This window comes from Hyperolius riggenbachi, chromosome 4 (genome assembly GCF_040937935.1).
Source record: "Hyperolius riggenbachi isolate aHypRig1 chromosome 4, aHypRig1.pri, whole genome shotgun sequence".
NCBI classification, from domain to species: Eukaryota; Metazoa; Chordata; class Amphibia; order Anura; family Hyperoliidae; genus Hyperolius; species Hyperolius riggenbachi.
In genome coordinates, this window is record NC_090649.1 from 378295856 (window position 1) to 378311061 (window position 15206).

Sequence of the window (15206 nt, forward strand, 5' to 3'; positions counted from 1 at the left end):
AAGTCGATTATTTCCAACAATTCCAATCTGATCTCTGATCAGAATCACTTCTATACAAATTCAATCAGAAAAATAATCAGGAAATCAGATTGGACCTGTCAGAAATAATAAATTCCACCTGTCTAAAACACATACAATTTCAGCAAGTTTGATACCTGCCATGGGCGTCCGCACATATGGCAAATTCGGGTGGCTGACCCCCCCCCCCCCCCCCAGCATCGTGCCCGTGCGGCCAGCAGGAGGAAAGCAAATCCATCCGGCGCCTGCAACGAGACAGAGGTAAGTTCCGCCCGCTGCCAGCCACCCGCACAAGACTTCGTTCTGGAGGGAGAAGAGCGAGGGAGGGAGAGCCCTAAGGTGAGGGAAGGAGGGGGGAGATGGCCCCCATTCCCCGCTGTCCCCACAGCTCTCCTCTGTGCTGCTCCCCTCCTGCTAGGGGCACACCTGGCTACTTATTCTAGGGACATATACCCCTGCCTACATATACTGGAGACATATACCTCTGGCTAGTGGCTACATATACTGGGCACATACACCCCTGCCTACATATACCCCTGCCTACATATACTGGGCACATATACCCCCGACTACACAGTGTTCTCCCCAGGCTCTTTTAGCCGGGTGCTCCACCCGGCTAGATTTGGTGACCACCCGGCTGTCATCGGCTCACCTCCTCCTATTCTGTAAGCAGAGTTGCCCTGCATTTTCATCTTGCCCCACCCGGCTGCTTTTTCATGCCACCCGGCTACTATTTCATACCACCCGGCTGGAAAAAAATTCTGGGGAGAACACTGCTACATATACTGGGCACATAACCCTGACTACATATACTGGGGACATATAACCCTGACTACATATACTGGGGATATATAACCCTGACTACATATATTTACATAGTTACATAGTTATTTTGGTTGAAAAAAGACATATGTCCATCGAGTTCAACCAGTACAAAGTACAACTCCAGCCTGCTCCCTCACATATCCCTGTTGATCCAGAGGAAGGCGAAAAAACCCTTACAAGGCATGGTCCAATTAGCCCCAAAAGGGAAAAATTCCTTCCCGACTCCAGATGGCAATCAGATAAAATCCCTGGATCAACATCATTAGGCATAACCTAGTAATTGTAGCCATGGATGTCTTTCAACGCAAGGAAAGCATCTAAGCCCCCTTTAAATGCAGGTATAGAGTTTGCCATAACGACTTCCTGTGGCAATGCATTCCACATCTTAATCACTCTTACTGTAAAGAACCCTTTCCTAAATAAATGGCTCAAACGTTTTTCCTCCATGCGCAGATCATGTCCTCTAGTCCTTTGAGAAGGCCTAGGGACAAAAAGCTCATCCGCCAAGCTATTATATTGCCCTCTGATGTATTTATACATGTTAATTAGATCTCCTCTAAGGCGTCTTTTCTCTAGACTAAATAAACCCAGTTTATCTAACCTTTCTTGGTAAGCGAGACCTTCCATCCCACGTATCAAATTTGTTGCTCGTCTCTGCACCTGCTCTAAAACTGCAATATCTTTTTTGTAATGTGGTGCCCAGAACTGAATTCCATATTCCAGATGTGGCCTTACTAGAGAGTTAAACAGGGGCAATATTATGCTAGCATCTCGAGTTTTTATTTCCCTTTTAATGCATCCCAAAATTTTGTTAGCTTTAGCTGCAGCAGCTTGGCATTGAGTACGATTATTTAACTTGTTGTCGATGAGTACTCCTAAGTCCTTCTCCAAGTTTGATGTCCCCAACTGTATCCCATTTATTTTGTAAGGTGCTAGACCATTGGTACGACCAAAATGCATGACTTTACATTTGTCAACATTGAATTTCATCTGCCATGTATGTGCCCATATAGCCATCCTATCCAGATCCTGTTGCAATATGACACTATCTTCCTGAGAGTTGATGATTCTGCACAATTTTGTATCATCTGCAAAAATAGCAACATTGCTCACTACTGCATCTACTAGGTCATTAACCTGCCTGGCGTTCTATTAAGATCGCCAGGCTGGCGACCGGACGTTTTTTTTTTAATTAAAATAAAACTATTTCATGCAGCCAACTGAAAGTTGGCTGCATGAAAGCCCACTAGAGGGCGCTCCTAATCCGCACTTCTAATTGCCTCCGGCGATCAGAAGTAACAAGAAGGGCCGCGATGAGCGGCCCTTGTTTTGCTTTCCTCGTCGCCATGGCGACGAGCGGAGTGACGTCATGGACGTCAGCCGACGTCCTGACGTCAGCCGCCTCCGATCCAGCCCTTAGCGCTGGCCGGAACTGTTTGGTCCGGCTGCGCTGGGCTCGGGCGGCTGGGGGGACCCTCTTTCGCCGCTGCACATCGCCGTGCTGCGGCTGCGATCAGGTAGCACACGCGGCTGGCAAAGTGCCAGCTGCGTGTGCTCCTTTTTATTTCGTCTAAATTGGCCCAGCAGGGCCTGAGCGGCACCCTCCGGTGTCTCCGGACGAGCTCAGCTCGTCCAGAACGCTCAGCAGGTTAATAAATAAATTGAAGAGCACTGGACCCAGTACAGACCCCTGTGGGACCCCACTGCTAACAGTCTCCCATTTTGAGTACGATCCATTGACCACAACTCTTTGTTTTCTGTCCATTAGCCAGTTCCTTATCCATGCACACAAACTCTTCCCCAGTCCTTGCATCCTCAACTTTTGCACCAGACTTCTGTGGGGAACAGTGTCGAAGGCCTTTGCAAAGTCCAAGTATATCACATCTACAGCATTCCCAATATCCATATTAGCATTCACTACCTGATAAAGGCTGAGCATGTTAGTCAAACAGGACCTGTCTTTAGTAAACCCATGTTGATGCTGAGAAATAAGATTATTTTCTACTATGAAGTCATGTATAGTATCTCTTAGTAACCCCTCAAATAGTTTGCATACAACTGATGTTAAGCTTACAGGTCTATAATTTCCTGGATCTGATTTTTTGCCCTTCTTAAATAATGGGAAAACGTGGGCTGTACGCCAATCCACTGGGACTCTGCCAGTTGCAAGAGAGTCACAAAAGATAAGATAAAGGGGTTTAGCTATAACTGGGGACATATAACTGGGGGCATATAACCCTGACTACATATACTGGGGTCATCTATACCCCTGCCTACATTTACTTCAGATTGAGTGTATTTTGGGGAACTGCTGCCAGGTGTCTACCATATTAAGGGGGCATTCTACCTATTTATGTGAAATGCTGTCTATTTATGTGCCTCATGACTCATGAATTTGTCTTGTTGGGGGCCCCATGATTGCTGAATTTGTCTTGTTGGGGGCCTCACGATTGCTGAATTTGTCTTGTTGGGGGCCTCACGATTGCTGAATTTGTCTTGTTAGGGGCCTCACGATTGCTGAGTTTGTCTTGTTAGGGGCCTCACGATTGCTGAGTTGGTCATGTTGGGGGCCTCACGATTGCTGAGTTGGTCATGTTGGGGGCCTCACGATTGCTGAGTTGGTCATGTTGGGGGCCTCACGATTGCTGAGTTGGTCATGTTGGGGGCCTCACGATTGCTGAGTTGGTCATGTTGGGGGTCTCACGATTGCTGAGTTGGTCATGTTGGGGGTCTCACGATTGCTGAGTTGGTCATGTTGGGGGTCTCACGATTGCTGAATTGGTCATGTTGGGGGTCTCACGATTGCTGAATTGGTCATGTTGGGGGTCTCATGATTGCTGAATTGGTCATGTTGGGGGTCTCATGATTGCTGAATTTGTCTTGTTGGGGGCCTCATAATTGCTGAATTTGTCTTGTTGGAGGCCTCATGATTGCTGAATTTGTCTTTTTGGGGGGCCTCATGATTGCTGAATTTGTCTTTTTGGGGGGCCTCATGATTGCTGAATTTGTCTTGTTGGGGGCGTCATGATTGCTGAATTTGTCTTGTTGGGGGGGGTCACATGATTACTAACTGCGAGACTATGGAAAAAGCTGAATTATCATCATATGAGACAATAGCATTAAACCTACTTTTTCAGCTTTTTAAAACAGAAAATGAAACTGGGAGGTTCTAAAAAAAATGAAAACATTTTTCAGGAGTAGGATGGATGAAATTGTTTATCTTCAGTTTATTTTCAACTTGGATTTTCCATAATGTTCATGTATGAGTTAAAACATTTGTATTTAGTTTAAATTGCTGTTGGCACTTTGCAATAGATAAGTGATTTTTGGGTTGAAGTTTGGGTACTCGACCTCCAAAAGGTTCGCCACCACTGTCCTAATCTAATGTCCCACCCAGTGGCGTAGCTAAAGAGCTGTGGGCCCCGGTGCAAGTTTTACATGGGGGCCCCCCAAGCACTCTATACATAAAAATTGATACGGCGCACCAAAACCTGCCAAGGACAACCCCAGTGTCAGAGGTGCAAGAAGGGGATGGGGAACAGTGTGTTAAGGATTACTACTATTCAAAGCATCTATAGAAGTGATTATTACCAGCACAGGACCAATAGAGAGCTAATACTGTGATAGAGGGTGGACCTTTCGGGGCCCCTCTGGCCCAAGGGCCCCGATGCAGTCGCTACCTCTGCACCCCCTATTGCTACGCCCCTGGTCCCACCATTGCTAAGTTCATGTAAACTTGTCTCCACCTGCGACCACACCCACATTCTGGTCCATGACCACACCCATTTTATGGTACACCACATGACGTTGCCCCATTTTTGGCGCACTTAGCGCGCCACACAACGCCACCCCAAATTTGCAGCGCGCCGCCCCACTTCTTCCTCCCCCCCCGGAAAATTTTCTGCAAACGCCCATGATACCTGCCTCAGTATACACTCTCACATTCTTTGAGCTTTTGATCCTGTGTGACTTTATAAGTCAGACACGGAAAATACAAACATCTGACAGGGGCAGTGGCGTAGCTAAGGAGCTGTGGGCCCCGATGCAAGTTTTACAATGGGGCCCCCCAAGCACTCTATACATAACAATTTTGACGGCCCTCCGAAATCTGCAAATGGCAACTACAGTGTCAGAGGTGCAAGAAGGGGATGGGGAACAGTTTGTTAATGATTACCACTATTCAAAGTATCTACAGAAGTCATTATTATGAGCATAGGACCAATAGAGAGCTAATTCTGTAGTTAAGGGAGGGCCCTTCGGGGCCCCTCTGGCCCAAGGGCCCCGATGCGGTTGCTACCTCTGCACCCCCTATTGCTACGCCCCTGGACAGGGGTAGTAAAGACATAAGTTGGCAGATGCTGCTAGCTAGAAAATACGAAGTTCCCTAGTTAACTCATTAGTTCTGCACAAAAGGCTACTAAGCATCCTGTGCAAGGCAACAGACCCAGGCTCTAGCACGCTGCTCTCCCCCTGCTACTGTAACGTGTTTTAATGGCATATGATGACAAGGAAGCCACGCTCAGCTTTTGCTGCTCCGGTCACATCGTTACCATTCACCTTCCTGACAGCGCGCACATAGCTCGGCCATAGACATGGCACTTACCGGGCATGCAGCTCACTGAGCGATCACACGTGATGACCTTGCCCTGCTGCTAGGGACACACGCTTCTTAGTTTAGTACGAATATGCGAAATCCTACAGGGTAAAGGACCTTCGTGACGTCGCTGTAGCGTTTGCCGTGTGCAGTGCAGAAGATGGATAGTCACATGTTAGGGGTGGCGTTTAGGAATAGAGGTTTGGCAGATGACAGTTCCCATCTGTCAGATTACTAGAGCAGGCAAAACTTAGCCGCGCCTGATGTCGTTCGCCCTCTGTCTGCCCAGATTTCAAGCAGTTGATGTCCCCCTTATTGGCGAGCTTTCAATCTGGGCCCAGAGGCGTGACGTTACTGATATCTGAAAAAGAGAACTCTGCTGCCAGGCGCTTCCAGACTTTGATCCCACCAGTGTTAAACTGTTATATATTTTTTAGTTGATGACTAATAATAATACAGAAAAAAGTTAGTATATTACGTGAACACTCTTATGTTGCCATACAATATACTGCAATGTACATGTTTTCCTCCCACAAAATTAAAAACATTAAAAGGAACAGTTTTGTGAGCTGGCAGCCTGAAAAGCTTGTGCAGCCTGAAAAAAGGTACTTGGGAACTGGCATTCATACCTTGAGTTGAGGGTAAGAAATTAGAAGAACCAGTTACTTCGGATGAGCTATTTTGTGTTTGACCTGAAACTAAGTACTGAGAATTACTAGGCAATTGTGAGCAATTATTTTCCAATTCACTTTGACTATGTCGGTCACAGTTTCGATTTGCAGATAGGTTTGTGGAGAACATTTAACTATTTTGTGATTGGGCATATTGAATACCATATTTAGACTAGCCTGAAATATAAGATTCCTTTTTGTGTTCATTGTTCATTTCATGAGATAATACAATACAATACAATAACATTTGTAAAGCGCTTTTCTCCCATAGGACTCAAAGCGCATAGCTGTGTCTCAGATTAATACAGGGTTGCAGGCTGGGTTGTGTTACAGAGGAGATAGTCAGATGTTCATGAATGCCAGACTGAAGAGGTAGGTTTTCAGTTTAGACTTAAATGCTTCCAGGGATGGAGCTGTCCTGATTGGGTGTGGCAGGGAGTTCCAAAGTGTAGGGGCAGCATGACAAAAGGCTCTGTCTCCAAAGGTTTTGAGGTGAACTCTGGGGGTGACCAGGGTGTTACGTCCTTTTGATCTAAGATTGTGGGGGGGGTGATGTAGTTGCAACAAGTCCTTCAGGTATCCAGGGCCCAGATTGTGCAAGGATTTAAATGTCAGTAAGCCAATCTTAAACAGAATTCTCCATTTTATCGGTAGCCAGTGGAGTGAGCTCAGGGTTGGTGTTATGTGGCAATGGCGGGGTTGGCTCGTTAACAGCCTTGCGGCGGCATTCTGTACTAATCCAGGCGGCGTAAGTCTTTCTTATGCAGGCCTGTGTAGAGGACGTTGCAGTAGTCTAACCTTGAAGTGACGAAGGCATGAACTAGGGTTGGAAGATCCTCTGAAGGAATTAGGTGTTTAATCCTTGCAATATTCCTTAGGTGAAAGAAGGAATGTTTCACAACAGCTGAGATTTGATTCCTGAAGCTTAATTTCCCATCAATCAGTACTCCCAGGCTGCGCACACAGTCTGAGTTGTTCAGGTCTGAGCTCCCTATCCTTAGTGGTGTTGGTTGAGACTGGGGCTGCTTTGCTGTTGAGCCCTGGCCCTCGATAACAAGAACCTCAGTTTTGTCAGCATTAAGTTTTAGCCAATTATTATTCATCCACTCCTGAAGCTCAGCTAAGCATGTGTTTATTTGTGGAGTAGGGTCTGTGACGTCAGGTTTGAATGACAAATATAGCTGGGTGTCATCAGCATAGCAATGATATGTAAAGCCATGTTTTTGTATGATTTCTCCAAGTGGCAGCATGTATATGGTGAACAGTAAAGGGGATAATATTGCGCCCTGAGGTACACCGTATTTTAGTGGTACAGGGTTGGAGAGGAAGGGCCCTAAGGCTACCCTTTGTGTTCTGCCAGCCAGGAAGGAGTTGAACCACCGGAGAACAATGCCATCTATGCCACAGTACTCTTGTAGCCTGTTGAGCAAGATTTCATGATCGACTGTGTCAAAAGCCGCTGAGAGGTCGAGCAAAATCAGGATGGAACATTGACCCTTGTCTCTTGCAATGAGCAGATCATTGCAAATCTGGGTGAGGGCTGTTTCACAGCTGTGATATTTCCTGAAGCCAGATTGAAGAGGGTCAAGGATGTTGTTTCTGGAGAGCCTGGCTTCAAGTTGGAGGTAGACAGCTTACATAACAGTTATCTGTCTGCAAGGTCGTGCAGAGGATGCTAAAGGAGAAGGTGCTCAAATTTGAAAAATGGGCCCTAATTAATCAATCATGCTAAATTGTGTATGTAATACCCCTCTCCAAAAAGCAGTATTAAAGAGAAACTCCAACCAAGAATTGAACTTTATCCCAATCAGTAGCTGATACCCCCTTTTACATGAGAAATAGAATGATTTTCACAAACAGACCATCAGGGGGCGCTGTGTGACTAATTTTGTGCTGAAACCCCTCCCACAAGAGGCTCTGAATACCGCGGTACTCTGGGCAAACTGCCACAATGTAACAATGTTCACAGACAGGAAATGGCTGTTTAAAGCTGTCTGTAACAGCCAGAGCAGCTAGAAACAGCTACATAACTTGCCCACAGTAACAATGTCACCATGTAATACATGTCAGAATGTGAATCTGGGAGAGGAAAGATTTTAAAATGAGCAAACACTGACTAAATCGTTTATACATAATTATTGTAAAAATGAAGCACTTTTTTAATTAAATTATTTTCACTGGAGTTCCTCTTTAAGCTACGTGCACACGTCGGATTTTTACAAACTACCAGTCATCAGACCCGCCCGCAGGGCGGTCGTTCTGACGACAGTTTGCCGGTGTGTACAGTCTGTCGTCAGGCTGATAAGGCTGGTTTTGACTGTTCCGCTAGGGGGATACGACCGGTAGTTTGTAAAATTCAGACATGTGTACGAACCTTATTTATTTATTATTTATTTATTTATTGTATTTATAAAGCGCCAACATATTACGCAGCGCTGGACAATAAATAGGGATACAGACAATATTTAGGGGTGACATACAGCAAAATGACAATACCTGAATACAAGAAAGACCAGATCATGCAGCACAGTATGAGTACAAGGTAATGTTTAGTCACTGGAGGGGAGCATGGAGATTAGGCAAGTTAGGTTCACTCAGATGCATAGCATGGGTTCACAGTAAAGGAGGTGCATGATCAGGTAGGACACAAAAGGAGGACCCTGCCCACAGGCTTACAATCTAGAGGGAGAGGTAAGGACACGGAAAGTATGGGACCAGAGTTCAGCTCTGGGTTTAGAGCACTTGTGAGGGGTAGTAGGCCAGAGCGAAAAGGTGAGTTTTGAGGGCTTTCTTGAAGATGTTGAAGGATGGGGCTGCCCTAATGGGTGGAGGTAGGGAGTTCCATAGTGTTGGAGCAGCTCTTGAGAAGTCCTGGAGGCGTGCATGGGACTGGGTGATGCGGGGGGGGCAGTTAGGCGAAGTTCATTGGAAGAGCGGAGTGAGCGGCTAGGTGTGTGTAACCTTTAGGCAGTCTTATCTCCCCTCCTCCCCCCGCCCCATTCATTTATAGCAGTACCAGGCAGACTTTGTGTCTCCTTCCAACCAAGTCTTTTGGCTTCACCACCCTTAATTCAGGAGTGATGTGTGCCCACTATTAGACTCACCTATCATTACTGGGATTTCTGTCCCTCTTTATCAGCACCCACAGTTCTTTTCAGGTAAAGAAGTGGTTGCCAATATGCAGTGGTTGCTGTGGTTGCTAAGCATTAGTAAGTGCAAAATTGTAGTAAGTGTCAAGGTGCAATGGGTGCCCAGAGGCAGTGGGTGATGCAAAGGTGCAGTTTGTGCTTAATTTCAGTGGCTGCTGAGGTGCCAAAGTACAGTCTGTGTCCAGCAGCAGTTAGTACCAAGGTCCAGTTTGTATTTGGTGTTTATTTGCAGTGGATGCTAAGTAGTATTGGATGTTGAATGAGTAGCAGATGGTGATAAACAATAAAAGGTGCCATGTGAGCGCTGATTGGTACAGGGAGCCACGTGAGTGCTGGGTACAGGCCAAGAGTGGGTACTGGGAGCATGTAGGTGCAGTGGGCAGGACATGAGTAAGTAGAGTGCCATGAGGGGTTTGGATATGTGACTGCCATGGGAGAGTACTGAATCTCATATGGGTACAGACCATGAGTGGGTAGTGGGTGCTATTTGGTTGTCGACCATGGAAGGGTACTAGAGTAGGTTCATATAATGGCTTGGGAAGTTGGTGCTGTGTGAGTACTGTGCCATGTGGGTGTTGATTATGGGGGTATAGGGAGTCATGTGTTTCCTAAGTGCAAATACTAGGTGCCGAGTGGGTACTGGGAGTGAGTACATGGTGCCATGTGGGTGATGGGTGCTGGCTAGTGGGTTATTGGTTGTCATGTGGGTGCTAAATGCAGATGTTGGGTGCTATGTGGGTTCTGGGAGCAGGAACTGAGTGTCACCACTCCCGGATACCTGAACGGCGCTGGCGAAAAAAAAAACTTGCCCGAGCATTTTCACCATTACAAAGAGGCTTTGCACACACTCAGACAGGCCCTTACAGCAGCCAAACATTCATACTTCTCCTCACTAATCTCCTCACACTCACACAACCCTAAACTACTCTTTGCTACATTCAACTCCCTCCTCCGACCTCCACCTCCCACTCTCTGCATCTCAGCCGAGGCCTTTGTCTCCATCTTTAGTGATAAAATCACCAACATCCGAAAAAACTTTAACCAGCAGCCTCCTCTTTCCATACATACTCCGAACCTTACATCCTCCCTGACAACCTTCTCACCACTAACCAAACTCACTGTCTCCTCTCTCTTCTCTAAATTACGCCCCACTACATGCCCTCTTGAACCCATGCCCTCTCACCTCATTACTCACTTATCCTCTACTATCTCACCTGCCTTAACCTCCCTCTTCAACCTTTCTCTCACCAGAGGCATTGTTCCATCCTCCTTCAAACAAGCCCTTATTACGCCTATGCTCAAAAAACCTTCGCTTGACCCCTCTTCCCTGCCCAACTATTAACCTCCTGGGCGATAATCCCGAGCTGAGCTCAGGATAGCGCAGGAGGATTTCTCAGGCCCTGGTGGGCCGATATGCATAATTTTTTTTCGTTACACGGAGCTAGCACTTTGCTAGCTGCGTGTAACTTCCGATCGCCGCCGCTCACCGCTACCCGCCGGTGCCGCGCAGCCCCCCCCCCCAGACCCCTTGCGCAGCCTGGCCAATCAGTGCCAGGTAGCGCTGAGGGGTGGTTCGGGACACCCTCTGACGTCACGACGTCGGTGATGTCATCGCGAGCGTCGCCATTCCGACGGGGGAAGCCAAGCAGGAGATCCCGTTCTGAACGGAATCTCATGCTTGCGCTGATTGCCGGAGGCGATCGGAGTAGGTGGGGGGATGCCGCTGCACAGCGGCTATCATGTAGCTAGCGCTAGGCTAGCTACATGATTTTCAAAAAACAAAAAAGGGTTAACCTATTTCTCTCCTCCCCTGCTCTTCAAAAATACTTTAGCGCCATGTCTATACTGACATAGTCCGTCACCTCACTGCTAATTCTCTGATGACCTCCAATCTGGATTCAGCCCTAGTCACTCAACCGAAACTGCCCTACTTAAAGTAATAAATGACCTGCCGACTGCTAAATCTAAAGGCCTCTACTCTATTCGTATCCTCCTAGACCTCTCTTCCACTTTTGACACAGTGGACCAAGCCCTATCTTTCCAAATCCTCTCAACCGTGGCCATTCAGGGTCTTGCTCTCTCCTGGCTTTCCTCCTACCTCTCAGATAGGACCTTCAGAGTTGTCTACTCCGGCACCACCTCCTCTCCACGTCCCCTCACTGTTGGAGTTGCCCAGGGCTCAGTCTTTGGACCTCTCCTTTTCTCTATCTACACATATGGTCTTGGTCAACCCATCAGCTCCTTTTGTTTCCAATATCACCTATACGCTGACGATACCCAGATCTACATTTCAGCACCTGACTTGGACACCTTAACAGCTCGTGTCCCGGACTGTCTCAATGCAGTCGCCTCTTTCATGTCCTCCCGTTTCCTGAAACTACTGTAAATATGGAAAAGACTGAAATAGTAGTCTTCCCACCTCACAACTCAATGCCCCTGCCAGACATCATTATTTCTGTTGATGGCACCTCCATAACACCTGTCCCCCAGGCTCGCTGTCTAGGTGTAATTTTGGACTCAAGTGTCACATTCACACCACACATTGACAAACTATCCTCCTCTTGTCGCCTTCACCTAAAAAACATCTCCTGCATCCGCCCCTTTCTAACACAGGACTTCTGGTGCATGCCCTGATTATTTCCCGACTAGACTATTGCAACTCTCTGCTCTGCGGCCTCCCTGCCAACCGTTTAGCCCCACTACAGTCTATCATGAACTTTGCTGCACGACTCATCCACCTCTCCTCCCGCTTCTCCAGCCCATTTCCCTTCTGCCAGTTCCTTTCACTGGCTGGCAGTAACACAAAGGATACAATTTAAATTTCTTACTCTTGCCTACAAAGCTCTCCACAACATAGCACCTTCCTATCTAAATCAACTTATTTCCAGATACCATCCTACACGCAATCTCCGCTCTGCTAACGATATCCTTCTGTCTTCTTCCCTGATCATCTCTTACCTCTCCCACTTGCAAGACTTTTCTCGATCCTCTCCCCTGCTCTGGAACACTCTCCCTCAAAACATCCGCCACTCACCCACACTTACTATTTTTAGGCGCAATCTGAAAACTAACCTCTTCGGGCAAGCATACTCTCCTACCTGTTACCCTGCCCACTAACCACCATTTCTACCACTCCACACACAGCCTCCCTTTACCTACTGTTATATACCTTAAATGTTTAGACTGTAAGGCCTTTTGGCCAGGGCTCTCTTCCCCTTTTGTCTCACAATGCTGTGTAATGGGTGTACATACCCCCCACCTTTTGTAAAAACATGTAGTTAATTTGTTCACTGTATTAGCTGTTATACCCTCTTGTCTTGTATCAAGTTTTGTATTGTATACTCTGTATTGTTATACCTTGTATGCTATTGTACAGCGCCACGGAAGATGCTGGCGCTATATAAATCAAAAATAATAATAATAATAATGTGGGTTTTGGCTATATGGGTGGGTATCAAGTATCATGTGAGTGTTGATTGCAGGTACTGGGCACCAAGTGGAGGCTTGGTGCAGCTGAAACTACTGCAGATGAAACGTGGGTGTTGGGTACAGCAACTAGGTATTGCATGGGTGCAAATACCTGGTGCCATGTCTGCGCAGGGTGCTGACTATGAGTGGGCATTGTGTGTCATGTGGGTTCTGAATGCAGGTACTTTGGGTATGGGTACTGGTTACATGGGTGCAGATAGTGGGTGCCATATGGAGGCTGTGTGCAGGTGTGAGTACTGGGTGCCATATCGGGGTTTAGTGCAGGTACTGTGCAATGTGGGTGTGAGTACTGGGTGCCAGCTATAGGGTGAAGGGGTTGCATATACTGGATGGCATGTGTATGTTTGATGTGAGTACTAAGTGCCATATGGAGGCCAGATGTGAATATTGGGTGCAGTGCAGTGCGTGCGTGGGTGTGTGTGTAGCTAGACTTCATATCATGTGGGTGCTTGGTGCAAGTACTTGGTGGGTACTTGCTATAGTTGGGGTTACTGGCTGAGTATAATGTGGGTGCTATGGATGGTAGAGTTGCTGCTAGGGGAGGAAGAGGTCACTATGGCTTCTGGGGGAGGTAGAGGTCAGGTCGGTGCTGGGGGAAGGATAGGTCAATGTGGGTGCTTGGGTAGGTAGAGGTCATTGTGGGTGGTGGAAGAAGGGGAGGTCTCTGTGGGGGCTTTTGGAGGAGAGGTCACTGTGGGTGCTGGGGGAGGTAGAAGTCAGTGTGGGTGCTTGGGGGGGAGGTCACTGTGGGTGCTCAGGGAGGTTGAGGTCAGTGTGGGTGCTGGAGGAAGGATAGGTCACTGTGGATGATTGGCGGGGGGGGGGGAGGTCACTGAGGGTGCTGGGGATAGAGGTCAGGCCATTGTGAGTGCTGGAGGTAGGGGAGGTCACTGTAAGTGCTGGAGGAGGTAGAGGTCACTGTGGGTGCTGCTGGAAACAGGAGATGTGCCACTGGGGGAGGGAATGGTCACTGTGAGTGCTGGGGGAGGGATAGGTCAGTGTGGGTGCTGGATAAGGTTACTGTGGCTGCTGGGGGATGGAAAGGTCAGTGTTGGTGTTGGGGTAGGCAGGATTACTGCTAGTGCTGGGGACGTAAAGGTCACTGTGGGTGCTAGGTGGAGGGAGGGGTCACTGTGGGTGCCAGGTGGGGGAAGAGGTCATTGTGGGTGCCAGGTGGAGGAAAAAGTCACAGGCAGTAGGTACAGCTGTTAGGGAGACACCAACTTACTTGCTCCCACACAGCTGACAGAATTATATAGGAGAGAACAGAGGCGCCAAAAGGATAAAAGGGGTTTTAAATGAGCTTAAAAGCCAAAAATTTGGTAATTAGAGGAGGCAGTGGTGGACTTATCTCCTCCAAGCAGACACAACACAACTGTACATTCAGTCTATTTATTAACGAACTCCAGATAAAACAAAGCAACACGTTTCACAGGTCAGTGCCCGCTTCCTCAGGCAATAGAAAAAGGAGTTACAGCATCTAGCAAAACAACACTCGGCACCTCTGTGAGCGACTTCTTATTCCTGAGTGGGGTCAGGATAATCTCCCCACCTGCCTTTACAGTGGTTGCCTATTGGTGACCCATGCTTGTGAGTATAACAACTATTACTCTTTGTCATTATCCCCTTTGTCAATACATACTACACTATTGGGGCTCTTGGTGTTCCTCTGTTTATCTCGACAGCTGACAGAATGGCCACACCAGGATTCCTGTCCGGAGCCTCTTCACTCCAAAGTGTCCCAGATGGGGCAAAGCTTCCTGTGGGTGGGCATAGCCTATCGCGGAGGGCCAGAGGTTCTTTGTGCTGCCAAAGGGGCCTTTTTATTGAGAATTTTAAAAAGGGGGTGCCTGGGGACCCAGAGCATCCCCCCCCCCCCCCCTGCACGTGCCTGTTTGTCACAATGCACAGCAAATAAGATTGAGCAATTGAATTACCACCACTAAGTTTAAGGTATTGTCCTAATTCACTCATAATATCCATATGCATATTAAAGTAATGTGTTGTGTTGCCTTTTTTTTTTTTTAAAGATTCTTTATTTATGGACAATAATTTACAAAAAGACAAAGACATCCCAAATAAACAATGGAGGCACATCACATCCATAAATGCAACTTATCAAATATAATAATTAGCAGCTAGCCAGTTCTGCCGGCCAATATTATTTAAAAGATGTAAAATACATCCATAATACGACCGATGCATAACTCTACAGGCGACATATACCCATATATCACAGGCAAATTCACAGTCACATATGTGTTAACATCCTAATAATATTCACATGGCTGCCCCCATGTGAGCATAAGAGAGTCCCATGAACAGAGCCTCCTGAAAGGAGGACAGATAACGAATAGGAGACCTCGGGGCCTAAAGGGATAATACACTCGGGGAATCCCGCTACAAAAGAGAAAAAAACATGGACTCCTTCTCACCATACATAGGTGAAGTGTAGGGATC

General features: G+C 47.2%; 1 protein-coding gene across 2 annotated transcripts in view; it reads right to left on the reverse strand.

Annotated features, from left to right (window-relative positions):
• The window catches only part of TFB2M (transcription factor B2, mitochondrial), a 55624-nt gene extending 50030 nt beyond the window's left edge, over positions 1-5594 (reverse strand). For both annotated transcript variants that reach the window (XM_068232088.1, XM_068232087.1), the window contains exon 1: positions 5447-5594. The gene's annotated coding sequence lies outside the window, so the exon portion shown is untranslated. The remainder of the gene's footprint in view (positions 1-5446) is intronic.
• Positions 5595-15206: the final 9612 nt, after the last annotated feature.